The sequence below is a fragment of the Hyperolius riggenbachi genome, chromosome 2 (assembly GCF_040937935.1).
Source record: "Hyperolius riggenbachi isolate aHypRig1 chromosome 2, aHypRig1.pri, whole genome shotgun sequence".
Lineage (NCBI taxonomy): Eukaryota > Metazoa > Chordata > Amphibia > Anura > Hyperoliidae > Hyperolius > Hyperolius riggenbachi.
In genome coordinates this window covers 411,637,389-411,650,280 of record NC_090647.1, presented here as the reverse complement: position 1 = coordinate 411,650,280, position 12,892 = coordinate 411,637,389, and the positions used below count along the sequence as shown (strand labels likewise).

Sequence of the window (12,892 nt, the reverse complement as noted above, 5' to 3'; positions counted from 1 at the left end):
CAGCCACAGCCAGCCGGACCCCTCCCCAAATGCTACCAACACATCCTCACCCAACACCCCAGAGCCCATCCACAGCCAGCCAGGCCCCTCCCCAAATGCTACCAAGACTGTCTCACCCAACACTCCAGAGCCCAAGCCTAAACAACAAACAAATGGCTCCTATAAACCTCGCAGCCCTGACATTGTGCTGATTATAGACTCTAATGGGACATACCTGGACACAAAGAGAGTCTTTCCAGGGATGAATGTCATTAAAATCATCTGCTCAACTATTGAACAAGCAGCAGGGGCCATTAAGCCTTATTTCACTGACCCAAAACATCTCATCCTGCACACCGGCACCAATGACATCAAACAAAACACAGCAGACCAAGAAACCATCACAGACCAATTGTCACAAATGGTTAAAAGGACACAGCTTAAATTCCCCAATACAAAGATTATCCTATCTGCCCTGCTCCCAAGAAAACATATCCCTCACCAGACAATCCAACAAATTAATGCAGAGCGTGCCTCCAATCTCAGATCCTCAGCAGGCATACAACTGGCACAGCACCCTACAATCTAAGCCCACCATCTGTAAAACAACAAGCACCTTAAACTAGGAGTCAGCCTCCTTGCAAAGGGGTTTAAGGACATGGTACTTACTAGACCTCAGAGACCCCAAGAAAGACCTAATCCAACACACAGATGGCAAACTCCAATAAAGAATTACCAAAGAGAGCATGCACAAACACGGCAAATGTGGAGGAAACCGCCTTCCCCACAATGGCAACACGGAGCAAGGGAGGGAAGAAACATGGCGGAAATCAGGACTTTGTGTAGCACTTTATATAATATACTGATGCGACACCCCGATAATATTGAGTCCTATGACAATCCCTACTCATTACAAGGTATACAGACTCAAAATGACATCACTTATTATCAGTAGCTGGAACATCCAAGGGCTGAATGCCTCAGCTTTTGGATCCAAAACAAATGATCCAGACTTTAAAAAGAGACTTAAAAACACTGATATTCAAATCCTCCTGGAGACATGGACCCAGGCAGAGGATGAATCTCTTGCACCCATGGGATACAGGGAATTTTCTGGATCTGCACAGAAAAGCAAGAACGTTAAACAGGGTCGTCATTCAAGAGATCCTAACCTCTCAGTCCGACATGTACCTGTGTGCAGCATATATCCCCCCCGACAGAGTCCCCTTACTACAAACCTGACATATATGAGATCCTACAAAGAGAAGCCAGCCACTTCCAGTCTCAGTGCAGAGTACTCATTTATGGAGACCTTAATGCCAGAACAGGCACAGAGAAGGACTATCTGACCTCTGAGGGAAACACATTCATACTTGGAGGAGAGAGCTATTACCAGGAACCAATACAGACAGCGAGAAATAGTTATGATAAGACAGTAAACAAAAGTGGGAAAGCCCTATTGTACCTGTGTCGGAGCTTCGGCCTATACATAATGAATGTGCGAACCAGGGATGACTCTCTTGGGAGATTTACTATGAACTCACACATAGGCAGCAGTGTGGTAGATTATGCCATCACAGACACAGACCCCATAAATATCAATGCCCTCATAGTCACCCTGAAACACACCTGTCAGACCACAACCAAATCTGGCTGTACCTGAAATCCACTGATAAACCAACTGCACAGCATCCTCACCAGACCGGTCTCTACAAGCTGCCACCACCCTTCAAATGGCCCAAACAGTCTGTCACCGAATACACCAACATGACCAAACCTGCCAAAATCCAAGAACTGCTGACAAACTTTTATAACAACCCATATGAACCAAACCAACAGAGTGTCAGCCATGCAGTGAAAGACTTCAGTAACATCTTATATACCATGGCAGTACTAGCAGGCCTCAAGCAGACCAACTTCAAGAGATGCACAAGCAAACAGTCCCAAAAATGGTTTGACAGTGAATGCAAGGCTCTACATAATTTGCTAAGGGCAGCCTGTAATGCTATGTTTTTGGCGTTGCTAAGGCCTCACACTCGACTCACACTAGCACACAGACTAGGTAAATACATAGCTTACGACTTCACACTGTATTAGGATATTTATTCAATTATTTACATTATTTACAGGTATAGCAGTGAATCATGGATAAGTAATAGAGTAAAGAATCAATACATTACCGGATATTGCATCATCACTCCGTATCGGGGGACCAGCGATCGTCAGGAGGCAGCGCATACACAACATCACACAACTCGTCAGTAGTGGAGAGTCCCATCAGAGCAAGGGAAATCTCTCTTTCTTATACTCATAGCTCCACCCATTTTCCCGATTGCATCCTGGGGATGCACAGGCATGAGCTTCACTATGGTTGGATGACTTATAGTCAATATTTTCATAAACAGAACTAGTTCTAGTTAAGTTGCGCATTCCCTGAAACAGTTAATTCAGGGTTACGCGCTTATTGCAACACAATGTTATATAACCATATCACGTGCCACGCATGCTCAGTACTTGTTGTGACTGGGTGGGTTCGTCCTTCAGCCTATCCACAACGTGGAAGTATGATTCATCCCTCGTGATAACCGCGTGAACACAGCGCACAGCCGTATGTTTTTATAACTTGCAGTAACCTTTTGTTCTTCTGTCAATGGTTTTCTTATGGAGAATGGTGCATCACTACTAAAAGATCAAAATATGTCCTATCTGCCTACAGACTAGCTTGCTAATGTGTTTCTTACCTAACAGCCAGTCATTCACACAGACTCTTCAGACTTGTATCACATTCGGTCCTTAGTGATGACCATTAACATATGAAACCATGACAACTTTTTCCTCTTACAACAGATCCCATATGCCACATACCAGTTCCATCTGGATAGGATAACTATAACAATCATTACAATCAAAAAATAGGATGAACTATACACTTCATCATTGTTTCTGCTGATGGCGAATAACCCATAAATACATCCCACCAATGGTGAGAGGTGGCATCTGCTATGGCAGAGCCCACTTTAACAATTTTGTTTGCAATCACGGCAGTACTGAGCTGGTGTACGATTATACTTCTATTCAACTTTTTAATAGCACTTTTTCACTTCCGTTAGATTTTTCAACAATCCGCTTTAGTTTAGTCAGGTTTAGATCCCAATTGGGAACTTCCAAACCTTGGCCTTGCCAGGAAACCTTTGTAGTTAACGCTATATCAGGCATCAACATAAAAGTTTCATTTTCCCATTGGAATACAGTGATATTGTGTATACATCCTGCAAAAGGCACCCTCATTTTAGGGACCACCTGATGATCTGTCACTACACATACCACTTGAGGTGTTATTTCCACCATCCAGCGGTATGTTATAGGCATTATGGTCCACCCACATTTGTTTACAGTGTTCTGTAACAAACAAGGTTCATATGCAGTAGACTGTAACTTACATATTTTACTGTTTAAAGTATTATCACAAAAAGTCAAATCATGTGTTCTGTTGCTGTCATCAATAACCTGTCCATAAAACGTAGGTACCCAGAAGTGCTGATCACCTTCTGGCCCAATTAATAATGGCAAAATAACATACTTACACATTATACCACTTTTAGTAACATTGTAAAGTGTCAATTGTCCCATGCAAAATGTATCATTGCACATCACTTTAGGTGCTTTGATATCTGTCCAGTGATCAGTTCTTATCATGGAACTGAACACGGTCCTCCAAACCACCTCACATCCAGTCAACAACCTAGTTTGAAATAACCCTTTCTGTTGTTGCTGTTGTAAGGTTTGCATGGACCAGATAGTCCAGTTTACAATTCTAGTTATATCAACATCTGTTTCATACATAACAGAGGCACTTGCGTTAATTAAATCAAGCAAATCATCATCTATTTTAGCTTGTAACTTAAATGGCGCCCATATAGTTGGCATCCATTTAGCTTGTAAAATTAAGACATCATTTATTTTACTTCCAACGTTATGCAATCTATTTGCTAATGTTTCAATATCAAAACTATTAAGAGTTCCAGTCAATGTCCCATATCCTCCTAACAAAGTGTCATACCACTCTCTTCGTATTTGGTGTGGTTTAGAACAGTTTATGGCAGCTGGAAACGTGATTTTAGCATGAATCACAGTCTTTTAGGCATGTTGCCCCACCTTTACACAAGTGGAAGGTAGTCTCTTTATATGCCCAGGGTCCACTTTAGCATCCATCATATCCACAAATATCAAAGTAGGCCCCACCGAGACATGTTCCATTGAAAGTAACATTGAGAACGTCACATGCTTGCCTAGCATTACCGGTAAAGTTTCTCTGTAGACAACTCTTGGTTTTATTTCCCCACACGAAAGTCACCGTGGATCCCCTGTATCGGTTACTCGAATACCTGAAGTCCTTGCATTAACGCAACAGCTTTCCAACCACACGATACCAAGGATTCCAAGGACAATGCCATAGACATGGAGATCAATCTGCAAAAAACCCAAACAAGTGTGACTTATTCTTGCAAATAACATTTTTCCTGTGGGATATATTCCCACTTTTTCTGTTCTGGCCTCCAGCAGAGTTCGGTCCTTGCCTACTGCAATCACATCTGCTGGAGGAGGCGGTCCTTGGGGATTCTGACCCACATTTTAGCTCCAACATTTACTGTATTAGTAGAACCAAAATATTCATCACCCTTTACTGATGGGCTTCCCTCTCTACAAATAAAGGAATTAGGGTCCCTTTACACTTAATCAGCTGCTGTTAACTGTAATCAAAAAATAACAACTGATGTACAGTCCAGCGTCCGTGTCCCCCTATGGCCTCTTTCACACCATACACTGAAAAAACATTGAAATCTTTTCACAGTGCATTGCCATTGGGGAAAAAACAACAACAACAAAAAACAAGAAAAAACAAACAACAACAAAATTGTATGCGTACTACTACTAATGCATACCAGCGCATTAAGTGTAAAAGGGCCCTCAGGAGAACCTGGGCTATACAACTCTTTGGCCTGTGTATACACAGTGTCCTCCCCTAAAAACTTTAACCCATCCTCTCTCCTCTTCCAATAATTAACTCACTATTTCCCAGGTTAATCATGATCACTTTAATTTATTCTTGATAGTCGGAGTCAATTACTCCTCCTATTACTATAGCTCCTTTCTGAGCAAAACTGAATTGGGTAGCTATTTGCCCATAATGTTAGTCAGGTATTTTACATCCTATACCTGTGGGAATGGTTGTAACCTGTGAGGGGTTAATGATAACAACTTCTAAAGCATGCAAATCCAACCCAGCTGACACAGGTGTTCCCCTATATGGAGCTACCGCATCCTTATGCATTTTCCAATAAGGAATCGTTTCTACTTTAACCACCCCACCAGCTAGTTTCTGGTGTAAACAAAAATCTGTCATCTTCACAGTTTGTTTGTATTATTTTAAACTACAATATGCATACATTCTAGCATCTTTAACAGAGGTATTCTTGAACATATAATACACTCTATATCAGTAAGGTCTCAAAGCAAACTTCATACAATTCATTAGAAACAACTCAATTCACACTTCAGCATCAACACATTCTGCCACTTCATGCCATTCAGCTAGTCAGTACAACATTCAACCCTAGAGAAACCAGGCATTTCTCTGCAAGACAAACAAATCTCATTTAGTAACTAATGACCTTGGCCCGTTTAAAAAAAAAAACCAAGCTAGGCCTTTCGCTGCGCATGCATGTGCCCGCTGTGCACATGCACCCGCCACGCGCGTGCCCTCATACACCGTTGCGCACACGCTGGCCGCCTCTGGCCCTATCCCCCCTCAACTTTTCCCCAGTGTTTCTGCGCCCCTCCCTGCACATGTGCAGTGCAAAAAAAAAAAAAAAAAACTCTGAATAGACGCAGAGACACAGGGATATTATATAAAAAGGTTTTCCAGTCTAATTACGCAATATTTTCATGCTACATTGCCATAATAGACTTCACAGTTCTATTTCTTTCACACAGTCTCATCTAATCTAGCTTTCAGCTCAACAAGTAAACAATTTCACTCCTGCACAATTATAGCTAGAAACCAGGGGAAAATTTGCTGGCAGATGTCCCCGTGACATCATAATCACATTTAACCCTGTAACCCAAAAAAAAAAAAAATGAGCATTTGCAGGGATTTGGAAGTTCTAGCAAAACCCAGCACAACACACAACGCACACAAGAAAGTTGCTTTACTATTTCTCACCTCTTTAACCATTTATTTTATCAAACAAGATGCATGTCCCATGAAGTAAGAGTTAAAGGTCAATATTTTTTTTACAACATGTACTCCTGAATGAAAAAAAAAAAATAATGCTTGCCAAGCGCCCCCAGCTGAGGAGAGCAGCATCTCAAACACTCACTGGCTCGCACACATTCCCTAGGAGCACTCACCGCCCGTGCACAAATGCATTTTAAAAAAAAACATTCCTCTATGCATTCAATTAAACAAAAAACAGACATATGAATACACGATTAATCAGGACTCGCTATAACGGATTCACCATATAAAACATTCACTAGAAACAACAATGTTAACCCACCTGTCTTGTCCAGATTATATTACCATTTCAACTCTGCAAGTGCAGTCAGATACTGTCACTTTAAGGAATTTGCTTTACAAGTTTAAACACAGCACTCCAAGATTATACTCCGAAATCTACCAACAAAGACACAGACTGTATTAAAAACCGTAGTAGTAAAAGCTGAGATTCACTGTCAGGTTACTCTCTGCCCCTTTTTCCCATCCATATTTTATCATTAAAAATATGGGGTTTTCCTTAAGAGGGACAAAACCAGCAGTAACAACTTAAAGAAAGTTCCCAGCTATTCCTAATCTTTTCAAATGGAACAAAATACATTTGTGCTAAACACTTCCAATTCCAGTTCAATGCACATTGTCCTATTTCTTGTGCAATGATCAGTGGCAGAGTTTGGCTTCCTTTTATTCACAGAAGCTCCCTGCTCCACTGATAACAATCCAAAATGTGTCATCACAGGAGCCTCTTCCCCAGCTACTTCCTCCAGCACATTTATTTTACCAGCTGCAGATTCTGTTACATGTTGGTATTTATCTGCAGCTGCCTGTGATGACACTTGTGCAACTATCACTCTGTCATCCTACTCTAGTTCCTTTTTCTAACAGGACTACCCTTTTTCCAACAGGAATACCCTCAAGTAAAGTAACAACATTGAGGGATTCTGATTCTTTCAACTTACACAATCTTTGTTGAAGCTTTCTATAAGCTGTCAACAACATCCCACTATGCCGCCCGAGAGCGACATCATGCCCCGCCTTAACAGGGCCCCCCTCTAGAGTCTTATCTACATCTAGAGAGAGCAACATCACCCGCTTTAACGGGGAACCACTATATTCCAACATCAGGCAGCGTCCCTCAACCTCAAGTTGAGCCTGTTCCGCCTTTTCTTGATCCTGGAACGCCTTCTGCAATCGCTTGTGCACACCACGATATGCAGAGGCCAACACCCAGCTAATTCTAGCTGGGGTAACTGCATCACCTACCTTGGTAGGGAGTTTCTCAAGTACTTGAACTAAATCAACCGGTTCTGATTCTTTCAACTGCTTATCCCACAATTCTACCAACCCATGGCTAGCTAATTCTACTGCTATAATATTATACGGAGACTCGGTCCAGCCGGGGATCTCCGCAGGTTCTTTTAGGCATTTGGCCTTTTTCTTAAACATATTGCCTTACTTTTGGCACACTGCCAACTGGGCGTGGCTTTGACCAGAGGTGCCCCTCAATTTCTAGACACCAATGGTCAAACTTCCCACAGGTAAATTTTGCTTAGTTCAAAAGATATCTTGACTTGAAACTAAGTGGGAGGAGCTACTGACTCCAAACTTTGCCTACACCTGTAATCTGTCCTAAGATATATATATATCAAGTATCAAGTCAATATACCATACAGGGGCAATTTTACAAAGATTTAGATTACTTGCCCCACTAACTGGCAAAATGCCAAATTTTGCAAAATTACACCCAGAGACCCACAGAATCATAGGCAATATATTTCAGAGGTCAAAAGTCATCCTCGTCGCCATTTATGTAATGCTATGTTTTTGGCGTTGCTAAGGCCTCACACTCGACTCACACTAGCACACAGACTAGGTAAATACATAGCTTACGACTTCACACTGTATTAGGATATTTATTCAATTATTTACATTATTTACAGGTATAGCAGTGAATCATGGATAAGTAATAGAGTAAAGAATCAATACATTACCGGATATTGCATCATCACTCCGTATCGGGGGACCAGCGATCGTCAGGAGGCAGCGCATACACAACATCACACAACTCGTCAGTAGTGGAGAGTCCCATCAGAGCAAGGGAAATCTCTCTTTCTTATACTCATAGCTCCACCCATTTTCCCGATTGCATCCTGGGGATGCACAGGCATGAGCTTCACTATGGTTGGATGACTTATAGTCAATATTTTCATAAACAGAACTAGTTCTAGTTAAGTTGCGCATTCCCTGAAACAGTTAATTCAGGGTTACGCGCTTATTGCAACACAATGTTATATAACCATATCACGTGCCACGCATGCTCAGTACTTGTTGTGACTGGGTGGGTTCGTCCTTCAGCCTATCCACAACGTGGAAGTATGATTCATCCCTCGTGATAACCGCGTGAACACAGCGCACAGCCGTATGTTTTTATAACTTGCAGTAACCTTTTGTTCTTCTGTCAATGGTTTTCTTATGGAGAATGGTGCATCACTACTAAAAGATCAAAATATGTCCTATCTGCCTACAGACTAGCTTGCTAATGTGTTTCTTACCTAACAGCCAGTCATTCACACAGACTCTTCAGACTTGTATCACACAGCCTCTAACCAAAAGCACAGAGATCCCAACAACCAGGACCTAAGGGAAGCCCATGACCACCTACAGAGACAATACACAGACACCCTCAGGTGGAAAAAACAGAGCCACATCTCCCACAAACTCCAACAGCTGGAGGACTCCCTCCAGCACAACTCATTCTGGGAGACCTGGAACCATATCGGCGCAAAGCCTAAAAAAAGGCTTCTTCATATGCAAAAATTGCCACATCTGGCTCCACTACTTCAGGGACCTCTACAAAGACATCCCAGAAAATGCCCAAACCCTGGAACAGAAACAAATAGCCGCAAAGCTGAAGGACATAAAGGAGACAATCAAGGACTTTCAAAACCCTCTGGATACACCAATCACGGTGCAGGAAATAAGAGAGAGAACAAAGCTGGAGCCAGATATGATCAAATACAGCCCCCCAGAAATACATGAGGCACTCGCAAGACTTTTCAACCTCATCCTGAGTGCGGGCTCCTTTCCTCAGGCCTGGAGCGAAGGCCTCATAACACCCATCTACAAGAATGGGGACAGATATGATCCAGCAAACTACAGAGGAATCTGTGTCAGCAGCACACTGGGGAAACTGTTTAACAGCATCAAGAATAAAAGGATCCTCTCCTTCCTCACACAGCAGGACGTACTCAGCAAAAGCCAAGCTTGTTCATGTCAAACCACCGCACAACCGACCACATCTACACACTGCACAGCCTCATCAAGACCCATGTCCACAGCTCACGTGGCAAAATACACGCTTGCTTTGTGGATTTTAAGAAGGCGTTTGACTCGATGTGGCACCCAGGCCTTTTCCTAAAACTCCTAGAGAGTGGAATAGGAGGAAGAACCTATGATGTCATCATAAGTTCATATACTGGGAATCAATGCAGTGTGAAAGTGGATGGGAAGAGAAGTGCGTTCTTCAAGCAGGGTCGAGGAGTCAGGCAGGGCTGCAGTCTGAGCCCAACGCTTTTTAAAATATACATTAACCAACTGGCTGTAGCCCTGGAATCCTCCACAGCACCAGGGCTCCTCCTGCATGACCGTGAGGTGAAGTTCCTGCTGTATGCAGATGACCTTGTGCTGCTCTCCCCAACAGAGAAAGGGCTACAGGATAGCCTGGCAGAATTGGCGAGTTTCTGCACCACATGGGCACTGCCCATCAACCCAAAGAAGACGAAAATAATGGTGTTCCAGAGGAAGAATGGAAATAAAAACTCCACCTCCTCATTTATATTAAACTAGCTGATTGCCCAGCGTTGCCCAGGAATTTATTTGGCTGGTGTTGGCTTCTCCCACTCACGGTTTAGGGCCCCTAAAATGCCAGGGCAGTATAGGAACCCCACTAATGACCCCATTTTAGAAAGAAGACACCCCAAGGTATTCCGTTAGGAGTATGGTGAGTTCATAGAAGTTTTTATTTTTTTGTCACAAGTTAGCGGAAATTGATTTTAATAGTTTTTTTTCACAAAGTGTCATTTTCCGCTAACTTGTGACAAAAAATAAAATCTTCTATGAACTCACCATACTCCGTACGGAATACCTTTGGGTGTCTTCTTTCTAGAATGGGGTAATTTGTGGGGTTCCTATACTGCCCTGGCATTTTAGGGGCCCTAAACCGTGAGGAGTAGTCTTGAAACCAAATGTCGCAAAATGACCTGTGAAATCCTAAAGGTACTCATTGGACTTTGGGCCCCTTATCGTACTTAGGGTGTAAAAAAGTGCCACACATGTGGTACCGCCGTACTCAGGAGAAGTAGTATAATGCGTTTTGGGGTGTATTTTTACACATACCCATGCTGAGTGGGAGAAATATCTCTGTAAATGACAATTGTTTGATTTTTTTACACACAATTGTCCATTTACATAGAAATTTCTCCCATCCAGCATGGGTATGTGTAAAAATACACCCCAAAACACATTATACTACTTTTCCTGAGTAAGGCGGTACCACATGTGTGACAATTTTTTGCAGCCTAGGTGCGCTAAGGGGCCCAACGTCCTATTCACAGGTCATTTTGAAGCATTTGTTTTCTAGACTACTCCTCGCGGTTTAGGGCCCCTAAAATGCCAGGGCAGTATAGGAACCCCACAAGTGACCCCATTTTAGAAAGAAGACACCCCAAGGTATTCCGTTAGGTGTATGGCAAGTTCATAGAAGATTTTATTTTTTGTCACAAGTTAGTGAAAAATGACACTTTGTGAAAAAAAACCAATAAAAATTAATTTCCGCTAACTTTTGACAAAAAATAAAATCTTCTATGAACTCGTCATACACCTAACAGAATACCTTGGGGTGTCTTTTTTTCTAAAATGGGGTCACTTGTGGGGTTCCTATACCGCCCTGGCATTTTACAGGCCCAAAACCGTGAGTAGTCTGGAAACCAAATGTCTCAAAATGACTGTTCAGGGGTATAAGCATCTGCAAATTTTGATGACAGGTGGTCTATGAGGGGGCGAATTTTGTGGAACCGGTCATAAGCAGGGTGGCCTTTTAGATGACAGGTTGTATTGGGCCTGATCTGATGGATAGGAGTGCTAGGGGGGTGACAGGAGGTGATTGATGGGTGTCTCAGGGGGTGGTTAGAGGGGAAAATAGATGCAATCAATGCACTGGGGAGGTGATCGGAAGGGGGTCTGAGGGGGATCTGAGGGATTGGCCGAGTGATCAGGAGCCCACATGGGGCAAATTGGGGCCTGATCTGATGGGTAGGTGTGCTAGGGGGTGACAGGAGGTGATTGATGGGTGTCTCAAGGTGTGATTAGAGGGGGGAATAGATGCAAGCAATGCACTGGCGAGGTGATCAGGGCTGGGGTCTGAGGGCATTCTGAGGGTGTGGGCGGGTGATTGAGTGCCCTAGGGGCAGATAGGGGTCTAATCTGATAGGTAGCAGTGACAGGGGGTGATTGATGGGTAATTAGTGGGTGTTTAGGGTAGAGAATAGATGGAAACACTGCGCTTGGGTGGTGATCTGATGTCGGATCTGCGGGCGATCTATTGGTGTGGGTGGGTGATCAGTTTGCCCGCAAGGGGCAGGTTAGGGGCTGATTGATGGGTGGCAGTGACAGCGGGTGATTGATGGGTGGCAGTGACAGGGGGTGATTGATGGGTGGCAGTGACAGGGGGTGATTGATAGGTGATTGACAGGTAATCAGTGGGTTATTACAGGGGAGAACAGATGTAAATATTGCACTGGCGAATTGATAAGGGGGGGGTCTGAGGGCAATCTGAGCGTGTAGGCGGGCGATTGGGTGCCCGCAAGGGGCAGATTAGGGTCTGATCTGATGGGTAACAGTGACAGGTGGTGATAGGTGGTGATAGGGGGTGATTGATGGGTAATTAGTGGGTGTTTAGAGGAGAGAATAGATGTAAACAATGGATTTGGGAGGTGATCTGATGTCGGATCTGCGGGCGATCTATTGGTGTGGGGGGGAGATCAGATTGCCCGCAAGGGGCAGGTTAGGGGCTGGCTGATGGGTGGCAGTGACAGGGGGTGATTGACGGGTGATTGATGGGTGATTGACAGGTGATTGACAGGTGATTGACAGGTGATTGACAGGTGATCAGGGGGATAGATGCATACAGTAAACAGGGGGGGTGGTCTGGGGGGGGGGGGGGTCTGGGGAGAATCTGAGGGGTGGGGGGTGATCAGGAGGGGGCAGGGAGCAGGGTGGGGGGATAAAAAAAAAATAGCGTTGACAGATAGTGACAGGGAGTGATTGATGGGTGATTAGGGGGGTGATTGGGTGCAAACAGGGGTCTGGGGGGTGAGCAGGGGGGGGTCTGATGGGTGCTGTGGGCGATCTGGGGCAGGGGGGGGGGGAAATCAGTGTGCTTGGTGCAGACTAGGGTGGCTGCAGCCTGCCCTGGTGGTCCCTCGGACACTGGGACCACCAGGGCAGGAGGCAGCCTGTATAATACACTTTGTAAACATTACAAAGTGTATTATACACTTTGTATGCGGCGATCGCGGGGTTAACATCCCGCCGGCGCTTCCGTATAGCCGGCGGGATGTTGCGGCGGGTGAGCGGCGC

The 12,892-nt window shown here is 44.0% G+C and overlaps 1 long non-coding RNA gene across 1 annotated transcript; it reads right to left on the bottom strand.

Annotated features, from left to right (window-relative positions):
* Positions 1-2,065: 2,065 nt before the first annotated feature.
* On the bottom strand, positions 2,066-6,790 carry LOC137546873 (uncharacterized). Its single transcript, XR_011026390.1, has 2 exons — positions 6,540-6,790; positions 2,066-4,449 (listed from the first exon to the last, which is right to left on the bottom strand). It is a non-coding gene; the product is annotated as an uncharacterized lncRNA (long non-coding RNA).
* Between the last annotated feature and the right edge of the window lie 6,102 nt (positions 6,791-12,892).